This window comes from Ostrea edulis, chromosome 4 (assembly GCF_947568905.1).
Source record: "Ostrea edulis chromosome 4, xbOstEdul1.1, whole genome shotgun sequence".
NCBI lineage: Eukaryota > Metazoa > Mollusca > Bivalvia > Ostreida > Ostreidae > Ostrea > Ostrea edulis.
Window position 1 is genome coordinate 15,193,816 of NC_079167.1, and position 11,926 is coordinate 15,205,741.

Below are 11,926 nucleotides of genomic sequence, written 5' to 3' on the forward strand. Positions count from 1 at the left end.
AAAACATGCTCTGAGCAGGTGCCCCTTTCTTGCTTTGATTTTCTCATATGGGCTAATCCGCACCACCCCCACAGCATCACAGTACCAGCGAGGGAATTTAGGCACAGTGCACGATTAAGAACCCTGTCCGCCCTTCTTAAAAATCTACCGTTCATATGGGGCCATCCACCTTCCCTTCGGCTCAGCTACAGACCTTTTGCTGGACCATACATGTTTTCACCGGAATTTCTTCAGCAACTGACCACGTGTCTTAGTTTAATACGTATTTGCACCCATCTATATGCTAGGACTCATGGTGACACCTCCATGTTGCATATCATCATTTGCATTAAGCACTCAGCTAATATGTATCCTTAAATTATTGTATATATTTTTACGTATGCATTATCACTTGAAATATGGGGTATTTCCAATTTTAAAGAAAGTTGACCAGACCTATAGTGCGAAACTGTTCCCTGCTTCTCAATCGTTAATATTCACCCGATTAGACGTTCTCTGTTGTATGATTGATGGAAATACACTTCGTCTCCCTCGTTACGATGCTCTGACCTTGAACTTCTTATTTTAACCGTTCTTGGCACGCTGATTTTGACAACGGATAACTCCGTTTACCTGATCAGAAGACGGCTCACGGCGGGTGTGACCGGTCAACAGGTGATGCTTACTCCACCTAGGCACCTGATCCCACTTCTGGTGTGTCCAGGGGTCCGTGTTTGCCCAACTATTTTGTATTGTTTGACATATCCTTCAGCACCGACTCTTGCTGCCTCTTGTTGATGTGTCAGGTATATTTTATGTGTGATTATGTTCAGATGTACATCGCTACAATATTAACAAAATGTACCGTTAAATAATTTCATAGTCATGTATGGATGAAAGGTGAAAATAACGAATAGTGATCAATCTCATAACTCTTATAAGCTATAACTGAGGAAGTAGTTGTTTCAACATATCAATGGAACCAAACCATGATGATTTATTACTGTTGAAGTTGAATATTGAGGCAGAGTATGCAGCTTTTAATAGAGGAAATGTGTCATCTAGGTTCTCTAACCATTAATTCAAAATATGCTGAACAATGTTGAAACTCATAGGATATCTACCTATGTCAGAAAGAACAGTAAATTTTGTACTTTTGTTATTCACATCTAATAAAAATCTACAAAATTTGTAATGTAGCTTCTCACATAGTGATTTTGAATGTAATTCGTCCAGAGCAATTGGTCCATTTCTAAATCGTGTCGTACAAGTTGCCATGAAATATTATGGATTTTATGGTATGATCAAATACATGTAAAGCTGTGTTTATATTAGGGTTCAATGATAAGAAATATTTTTGTAATCGAAAAAGTGCCTTTATAGCATTTTTGTAAAGTTCATCCCGAGCAAGTGTAAATTTTCCTGAATGAATATAAGTATTTTTATAAAGTAATACATTCAAGGGGTTTTTTGTTTAATATGAAGTTTTTTTTCTAGTGTCTACCATGCAACTTTATTAAAAATTAGTACTTTGGATTTGGAAATATCAAGCCACCAGTCAGTGCAAAACTCTTCAAGGCAGTTAAGTTTCTGCTGTAGACCTTTTGAATATTTGGACAGTAAGACTATATAATCTGCATACATTGAACAATGAAGTAATTTGTCATCTAGCTGGATGTTGTCATCTGTTATATTACTGAAGTAATATTAATGAAAATATTGAATAAGTTTGGACTCAGATTGTCTCCCTGTTCAACCCCTAACTGAATAGGAAAAGTTTCAGTGAATATTGTCCGTTTTTCTTTCTCTTTTTGGACACTGTTATTTTTTCTGTCGCCGACATCATAACACAGGATAAGTAATACTAACGTCGATAACGGTGTTATTAATCCGGAATAGCGCCCTCGTGTATGACTGTGTCAAACGCTTTTCTAAAGTCGATGAAACATGCATATAGTCGTCCTTCTTTTTGAGAGCAATATGTTTCAAATAAAGTTTTCAAAATAAACCTGTGATAAGATGTCCTTGCTTTTTTCGAGAAACCAATTTGACAATCATAGATGATCTTGTTGTTTGTTAGATATTTGTCCAGTCTTTTATTTAAAATTCTGTTAAATAGTTTCCCAATGGTACTAGTGATGGTAATGCCACAGTAATTGTTTGGGTTATTGATATCCCCAGCTTTATGTAGAACAGTAATATATCCCTCGGCCCACGATTTTAAAGTCCATGTGACAAACAAGCATTGACGATTTTTTCAAAGATGGTAGTAGGGCATTATGACCATATTTAATCATAATTTGAAATGCTGTCTAACCCAGGAGACTTGTTGTAATTGGATGTTCTAGTATTAAAGTCGCCACAGATTAATATTGACCTAATTTACTACATGTATATTGTATCAATTCTTTTTCTAGACATTCAGTTATATTGTAATTCAGTCCAAGAGTATACGATGATGTACATGTACAAGTTGGATTATATACGATCATCTTACAACACATATACATTTTCTTGGAGACCAAAATAATTTTTGTCTAGTTTGATCCACTGAAAATCATTTGACGTGTTTTTGAGAATTGATATATGTGGTTTAATGAAAGGTGAAGATAACGAACAGTGATCAATCTCATAACTCCTACAAGCAATACAAATTAGAGAGTGGGGCAAACACGGACGCCTGGATATACCAGAGGTGGGATCAGGTGCCTAGGAGGAGTAAGCATCCCCTGACGACCGGTCACACCCGCCGTGAGCCCTATATCTTGATCAGATAAACGGAGTTATCCGTAGTCAAAATTAGTGTGATTTTACATAAAATGCCCAAACCACCAAAATGTATATTGTCATGCTTGCTCATAGGCCTACATACAGTATGAAAGTAAAAAGGCCTATTTTATGTGGCATTTGACCATACCCAATGTGGGTTTCAACAAGAAAAACAATGTCATACATCTCCAAGGTATTCATAAATCTTTCGAGTCACAAGTTTTGTTAAAGTCCTGACTTACATGTACTAAGCCACCATCATTCAGACTTTAAGGATTTTTGTTTGCCTGTATTCCATATTTGGTTATATGGTACTCTTTATCAGTAAAAACCAATGGTTCTTGAGAAGAAGAATTTTAAAGATTTTCTCTATATACTTGTTTGTAAAACTTTGATCCCCTATTGTGGTCCCATCCTACCTTTGGGGGTCATGATTTTAATGACTTTAACAAACTTGAATCTGCACTATATCAGGAAGCTTTCATGTAAATTTTTACTTTCCTAGCTCTTGAGAAGCCCCATATATTTGTATGCAAAACTTTGATCCCCTATTGTGGCCCCAGCCTACTCCTGGGGAGTCATGATTTTAACAAACTTGAATCTGCACTTTGTTAGGAAGCTTTCATGCAAATTTCAGCTCTTCAGTCCCAGTGGTTCTTGAGAAGATTTTTAAATGGCCTCACCCTATTTTTGCTTTTTTGTGATTATCTCCCCTTTGAAGGGGACATGGCCCTACATTTGTACAAACTTGAAAACCCTTCACCCAAGGATGCTTTTTGCCAAGTTTAGTTGAAATTGGCTCAGTGGTTCTGAAGAAGAAGTCGAAAATGTGAAAAATTTACAGACAGACAACAGGCGATCAGAAAAGCCGACTTGAGCTTTCAGCTCAGGTGAACTAAAAACAGTTATATGGTGTGCTTTACGAAGGAATTAAAACATAGATAAAGTTAAGTCACTTGACCATTATGTTTTAATATTTCATTTCATTGAATCAAGATTATCATCTGACATTGCTTTGTAGTACATGTAAATATATAGTTTTGAAATGGTCTCCAGATCCATTTGATAAACATGATGTGTTTGTGAAACACTGATGTTCCCATAGGACCAAAATCCAAGGTCAAGGTCATGAGCTAAAAATTTTGGTACAAAAAGAAGGATCTTATCACAAGGAATACACATGAGAAAAATGAAAGCCCAATCAACATCCATTCAAAAGTTATGGCCATGGTAAGACGGTATACAGAGTTGAAGTGTTTTACAGTCTTCGGACTTTGCACTTCCTCTCTTTTTTCATTGGTAGAAAGTGCATGAAGTGAAAATTTTCAATTATTTCATTGGTTAAAATGCTCTTCAAGGCAAGGGAGATAATTTTCTGGTGTTCTAATTTTCGTACGACTTAACAATTTTTCAAGATTTTCAATCTTAAAAAACTCGACAAAACGAACAAAAGAAAAATGCAATTCATGAAATTGACCCATTACTTTTTTAAAAGCAACTAATACAAAGCATTTCTATGGTTACTTCATTTACAACAATGTTTTCATTTTTGCATACAAACAGAAAAACTCGCCGTTTTTTGTTTTGATTGCTTGTGTTTTGGGATAATTTTAAATGACAATCAGTGATTCCAATGCAACCATTTTTGTTTTTATTATTAGTGGCATTTGAGAACTTTGCTAATCTTAAGAAGGAATAGGATAGTACGGAAGCCGATAGGTGCCAGGGTATAGAATTAATATTTATTTAACTGGCGGCCGCCACTTAATTTATGTGGCGGCCGCCACTTAATTTAACTGGCGGCCGCCACTTATTATCTGGCGGCCGCCATATAAATTAACTGGCGGCCGCCACTTATTATCTGGCGGCCGCCATATAAATTAACTGGCGGCCGCCAGTTATTTTATCTGGCGGCCGCCACTTAATTTATATATGGCGGCTGTCCATTGCAAAAACAATGTAATTCGTATCGCTGAGTGATTATTTTGGAAAGATTTAGAATAGTACGCAAACACGCAGCATCGTTTTTCAAAGTGCATAGGGACAGTCGGAGGAGAAATTGTCTTCTACAATTGTTGACAAGCAGAAAAGGAACCTAAAATGTCTCTTGTCCAAACTTCGTACTCCTAAATTTGAGGGAGGGAGCTCCGTTCACCCTTCAATTGATCAGTTCATTCATTATTACATTTTTACCATTCATTACTACCACCAAAAGAGTGGGGTGGGGGCCAATTAATCTTATTTCACATGTGAAAATAATTTAGTTTAAATGTGAAAATAATAGAAATTGAACGTTCAAATAAATGGAAGGTCAGCCCTGTGGTTCTACGTATTTAACAGTACAATCGAAAAACAATAATTCAATGTTCTTAATTGTATATATATATCACATACATATTACTAAGCATTGGGGATGGATTGCACCCCTTTCATTTTGAGAGAGAGATAGAGAAAGAGAGAGGAATTGAATAACTGGTGACAGCCATATAAATGATTTGAATTGAGTGGCGGCCGCCATATAAATTAAGTGGCGGCCGCCAGTTAATTTATCTGGCGGCCGCGTTAAATTAACTGGCGGCCGCCATATAATTAACTGGCGGCCGCCAGATAAATTAACTGGCGGCCGCCAGTTAAATTAAGTGGCGGCCGCCACATAAATAAAGTGGCGGCCGCCAGATAAATTAACTGGCGGTCGCCACTTAATTTATCTGGCGGCCGCCAGATAATAAGTGGCGGCCGCCAGATAATAAGTGGCGGCCGCCAGTTAAATTAAGTGGCGGCCGCCAGTTAAATAAATATTAATTCTATACCCTGGCACCTATCGGCTTCCGTAGGATAGTAACATTTCATTACATATTATGTTGCTTAAAATTACCCCTGCTGTAAGTTTAGACTGTCTGTATCAGGTAAACTTAAAGTTTTTGTTTTTTTTCAACACATCTGTTCTAAAACTATCCTATTCCTTCAGAATATTTTTTTCCCTTACAATTGCACAAGTTTGAATAACAATTATTAATCTTTTCCATCAAAGTCTATGTATTTTATGATATAATTTTTGGCAAAACTATTACAATATTCTCAGGTCTTTATCCTGCTTAATTTCTAAGCAGTTGTACTGTACAATATGCAAGAATAATTTTTAGGCAAATTTGAGCAATTTAAATCTTTTTAGTTTGTTTTGTTTCATAACTTTGTTAAAAAATAAATATTTTGATATACATGTACACACTGAAAATCTCAGTTTCATTTGATATAGAGGCTTTAATCAGTGCTAATACAGGGAACAGTGATTTTGATTTCCAGTACATATACCCTTCATAAATACAAACTTTTACAATGGGAGTCAGGACACAGCTTTGTAGGCATGATGTCCGTGAGATTATTTATTTTAGCTCAATTCAATAATGAAGACAAGGGACATAATTCAACTTCGCTCTATAGAGTTGCTGCTAAAGACGGCAAGCTTTTTAAAAAAGCTTTACTTGTAATTCAGAAGAATCACTCTTGAATTTACGTAACACAAGTGAGACGAAATCAAAATCGGAATCAACAGCATAAGAAAAAATCTTTACAAAAGAACTGGGGTTTAGTGCAAAAAATAATTGCTACTAAAGTCATTCTGAATTAAACTATTTGCCTATAGATTAATTGCCCTTGATAGGTAATGATGCTTAATGATACAACTAAATATAGTTGTAAATGTAAGACAATGTAACAATTAAGAATCGTAATACATTAGACGTGTTTATAAAGCTACACTAACGATTTCGGCTAAACCCTCTCTCTATACCAAATCCAAACTTTGCTCTGGACTTCAACCTTGATCTACATGTATGGCTGTTAACAGTTTCTATTCCTAGGGAGCTGTGTGTCACTCTCTTCATACTGGAGGCCAATAGAGAGACTCCTTACTCATTCAGGTGGACTCTATTGTCACACAGCAGGTGCAGTGCCGGTGTTGTAGCATGGAATTTCCCCCGAATAGCCCCCCGGAAAAACGGGCCGGGGATAGACATTCCCCCCGGAAAGATGGGCCTGGCATAGAATTTTCCCCTAGGAAGAATTAACCCGGGCCCAATTTTCCCCATAGGAAAAACCGCCCCAGTAAAGAATTTCCCCCTAAATGACATTACGCTTTTTTTCCCCTTCTTACATTTTAGCTATGTATCCGTTTCCAGTTCGATTCTATTACTAGAATTCTCTTCCTTATCTAGATCCAGGAATTTTTATTTTTTTTTTAATTTTGAGCAGGGTCTTGTGTTTCACAATTATCATCTTATGTTGTTGTTTTTAAAGAAAAGAAAAAAAAAGAGGAAATTATTCAAATCGTGTATTGGTATTCATTCATACATCTCAAGTCTTTGCTGTTATCTACCAGTATCTAACATCTGAAATAGTGAAATTGGGAAGAAGTTAATGTCTTCTTAATTTAAAATTTCGAATTTAAATAAACGGGAAAATTAAATTACTTTTATTTATACAGTGCATCTAATTTACCTTTTAGATATTTTAATTGCATATCTTTTAGTCGACTTTTTACGAAAACCCTAATGATATTGACCATCGTTAAAGTCTTTTGGGAAGCATATTGTATTTACTATATGCAATTCAAAGTTTTCAGCGTGTAAACCTAACTTCAATATCTAAAAAAAAATTACTTTATTTTATGAATATCGTAATAGTAATGAGCGCATATCTATTTCATTAAACTGTAACAATTTTTAAACAGCTCATATTTGTTTCTTTTTGTAACTTTTTTTTTTAATAACATGTACCTCTTTATAGCAATAATAACATTTCATTGATTATTATCTTCAATTGCATGGGTTTGCTTCATTCTATATTTATTCAAAAGCTTCTACATGAGAAGAAAAAGATTTTGGTCGATGAAATCCGGAAACAGGAGGGGGAAAATTCTATACTAGGGCGGTTTTTCCGCCCAAGGGGAAATTCTATACTGACTTTGTACATAGGGGGAAATTATATGCTGGGGTGCTTTTTTTCCCTATGGGGGAAGATCTATCCCAGGCCCGCTTTTCCGGGGGGAGGGAGTCTATGCTACAACACCGGGCCACCCTCTTGTAGCATGTAGGAATGATCTAATGTTAACACAGAAGGATTTTCATGCAAGTTTTGTTTCAGTAGCGCATTAAGAATCTGATTATTGGTATGGTGACGCCCTGGGTGTGGCAAGGGATACAATTATTTTACTGCATGGTCACTCTTGATGCACGATATTCTATCCATTTCGTCCACACATTGGTTAGGCTCATACTTAAAGTAAATCCACCCTCCTGTGATGTCATCAGATTTTGCAAAATCAATTATTTATTTAGATTTATGCATAACAGGAACAGAAATTTTGTTGGAGTCTTTTCCGATAGTTATTGTAAAAAATCTTCTTAAACATAAACTATTTCAAAAATCTAAGTTAATGAATTATATATTAATAATGAATGATGTGTTTAAAAATATTGAATACAAGGGCAATAACTCTGTTTTTATTGATTTCTTTATCAAGTCTATTATGAGATATATTTCCTTTGTTTTTCACAGACATTTTGTATATTTTTGTGAAGAAACATGAGTTTTATGAAATTGTTATGAATACTATTATATCGTCATAACCAGTTCTTATGGAATTTTGATAACGTTGTTTAAAGCTGTATGGTCCGAATTACAATATTTTTTTCCATCTCGTAAAAACGCTATTAAATCATCGCACGTATGTAGTTATGAGGCTGTATGACATATCATACATCATTTCACCTGTTTTAACCCAAATTATTTGATTTTAAATCGATGTTTACAAATAACCGCGTCACTCTGCCATTTCAAGTAACAGTCACGTGACGAGTTCAAACTTTCATCATCGGTGGTCTTATCTGTGTAAAGCTGTGTATTTTGTTACAACAGTACCGTGCCATAAGTTTCATAGAAATAAAAATATCAAATAGCTCTTAGTATTTCGTTGTTTTACGCTCTTTCAGCCTTAAAACTAGACACTTGCGTATGAGTTAATACAATGTACATTATGTTGGGATTCCCCTGACGCGCGTGGTTCTATTTATAGACGTCTATTATGGGATGATTTATGTATGTACCACACTATATTTACTTTCTAAATAATATTCTCACTGTTTTCTTTTACATGCAGACGTTTTCAAGCATGTAATTATGGGAAAGTTAATAACTTTATAAAGTAATTAATCTGCTTTAAAGTAATAATGTACAAAAATAATACATGAACATCGGGTCATACAGCTTTAAGGAAAATTGCAATTTATATGATTCTGTTTATGCATTTCTTGCATCTTAAAAAGTCTTATGGCCTATATATTTTATTGGATAATTTATTAGTGTTAACTCTAATAAGTGGAAACAAATACACTTTTTATACTTTTTTCACATAAAACTGCAAGTATGGAATTACCTTAATGTGGTTGGTAAATGAGTGCAATAGAACAAGATCTGGTGTCTTTCCTTCAGTCTCTCTAGGATGCAATCCACGTTCAGAGATACCAGTCTCTTGGTTATTAACAGATTTACGCTAAGATGCTGATTCAGTAGTTGATATATCGCATATTGGTGATGTCCAAAACGTGCACTTCGGCGCTCGTCAGTTATCATTGAATGTCATGCGTGACGACTCTTTTGCAAATGAACATGACTCTGCAATCTCATAGGGACCATTTCCGCAAGTCGCTATTTCAAACTTTTGCACAGCAAGACAAGTTCGATTATGTGAATCTTGTTATGTTAACGAAATAGAAGACGAGTATCATTTTATCTTGATATATCCATTGTATAAAAACACCAGATCTACATGTACTAAAGACGTAGTATTCGTCCGTGCTTTTATGTTTAAACTGGTACAACTTGTGTCAGTTCAGAATAGAAACAACTCCGTATTAAATATGGGCAACTTTGCTTTACTCTTACGATATAGACAAATTATCATCTTGTATATATGTTACTATACTTAAAACTGTCTTCACGTATGTCCACTTTTCATATTGTATACAGCTTTATTGTTTATCCTTCGTAATTTAAAGAGCAATGTTCTGTAATGACCAAAAATATTCCGAAGGATTATGGCATTCTTGAAATTGATGGAAAATGTGTTTTCTGGTTTTTCACCTTTTATTTGAATTTAGAATAAATAACGCTTACATATTGTATACGATGGTTTATTTTATGAATTTAGAGTTTGTCCTTTTTGGACTACTAAAATTCCTTTACCATCGTTCAAATATGGAAATCATTACCAAATATGGAGACGAGTCAATGTCAGGTGACTTTCAGCTGATACGTTTAATTCTACCAGTTATTGCAAAGATCAAAGGAATGCCGCAGTCGTAATTCTACGATTTGCCTTCATCCGCAATAAATGATTATGAGAAAATTGATACACATCTTGTTTGCACTTCATGTTTGCTAATACAACAATAAAGTCGGTAACTGATAGTTCAATTTTATATAATCCAAAGAATTAAACAATATATGTTGCAAAACAAATTCATAAATGACTGAGGAACATTTAATATAAATCAATCGTCCTCATTCCGAAATCGATACACATGTAAACAAACATGGTGAGGCAAGACTAGTTAATCCTCTTCCACGTATGTGTAGTTTTCTTGGACTGTGTAGTCAAAGAAGTTGATATATCATCATCAAACTAAATACACTGTACTTGAAATATCTTTTTCAAAATAGAAATGGTATACCCTACCATCTCACCCTTTTCGTCTGCAAAAGACATGTACGTGTAGGCCTAGTCCGTATCGAAAACTGCCATGATGTCACGATGACCAAATTCGTTGCTATATAGGTAAACGATCGGCTGCATATTTCCAAGTCGTAGAAGAGTAGACGTAGATTTTGTTTTCGTGGATGATGCAGGAAAACGCTATCTTTAATTCTTAAATAACTTTCAAGTCAATACTACGAGGGCGAGTCAATAAGTAACCAGCCTAACTTATTTCCGGTTGAGATCCACCTCTTCTTTTTCGATGTAATTGCCCTCTGGTGTGATGCACTTAGACCAACGGTGTTCAAGTGCCATCAGCCCAGAACTGAAAAAGCCAGGGTCCTTTCCATTAACCCACTCCTCAACTGCCGTCACGACTTCTTCGTCAGACCGGAAATGACGTCCACGGATATCCAATTTCAAGTTTGCCAAGTGTGGACTCTCGCGTTGTCCTGTTGCAGGAAAACACCTTTAGAGAGTTTACCTCGGCGTTTTTCACGGAGGACGGTTCTCAGCTGGTCTAGCAAGTTTGCATAGTACACTCCAGTTATTGTACTTCTCGTGGGTAAAAAGTCAAACAGAATAACGCCTTTTGTGTCCCAAAATACTGTGGCCATCACCTTGCCAGCAGATGGTTGTGTCTTGAACTTCTTTGGCACCGGGGACTCAGGCCCTACCCACTGATGACTCTGAGCTTTATTCTCTGGCTCATAATAATGAACCCAAGTCTCATCTACAGTCAGCAGATGCAAAAGAAAATCATCTTTTGACCTAAGACGCTGCATACTGATGCTCTGGTTGCCATTTGCTCATCGCTGAAAACATCAATCAATCAAAATTCCTCTTCTATGTAGAAACTCAAAATATACTTTATAAAAAAAACAACTCAAGTGTGAACTCTAAGCATTTTTATAACTCAATAGGGTCATGCTTTTGATTAGATAAAAGTTTTATTTTACTGTTTCTCTTTAGTTATTGTACTTTACATGGTCATATCCTTAATCAATTTCCTAGCATTTAAACATCCACATGCACTTTAACTCTGACAAACATGTGCTAATAATTCAAAGTATGAATGATACATCCAAGCCTTCAGAATTAGCATTTAAAGTTCCTGCACACACACAAACTCAAAAACACAAATACACACCTGAATGTAATTTTGATTCCTGTAAGTAATTGGAATTCCTTTCCACATTGACCAATTCTTGTCTACCATAACACATCAATTTTAAAATATGGAATATGAATATTGTAGATGTATTATAACCCCGAAGATATAAAATAACGACTTTTTTAGAAGATTTCATTTAATTCAACACTTCAATTACATGTAGTTCTCACATCATGTAACATATTTTCATTTTGAAATATAGCACCAGTTAATTGAATAAAGAGACTTGTAATATATACAAATGTACCAGT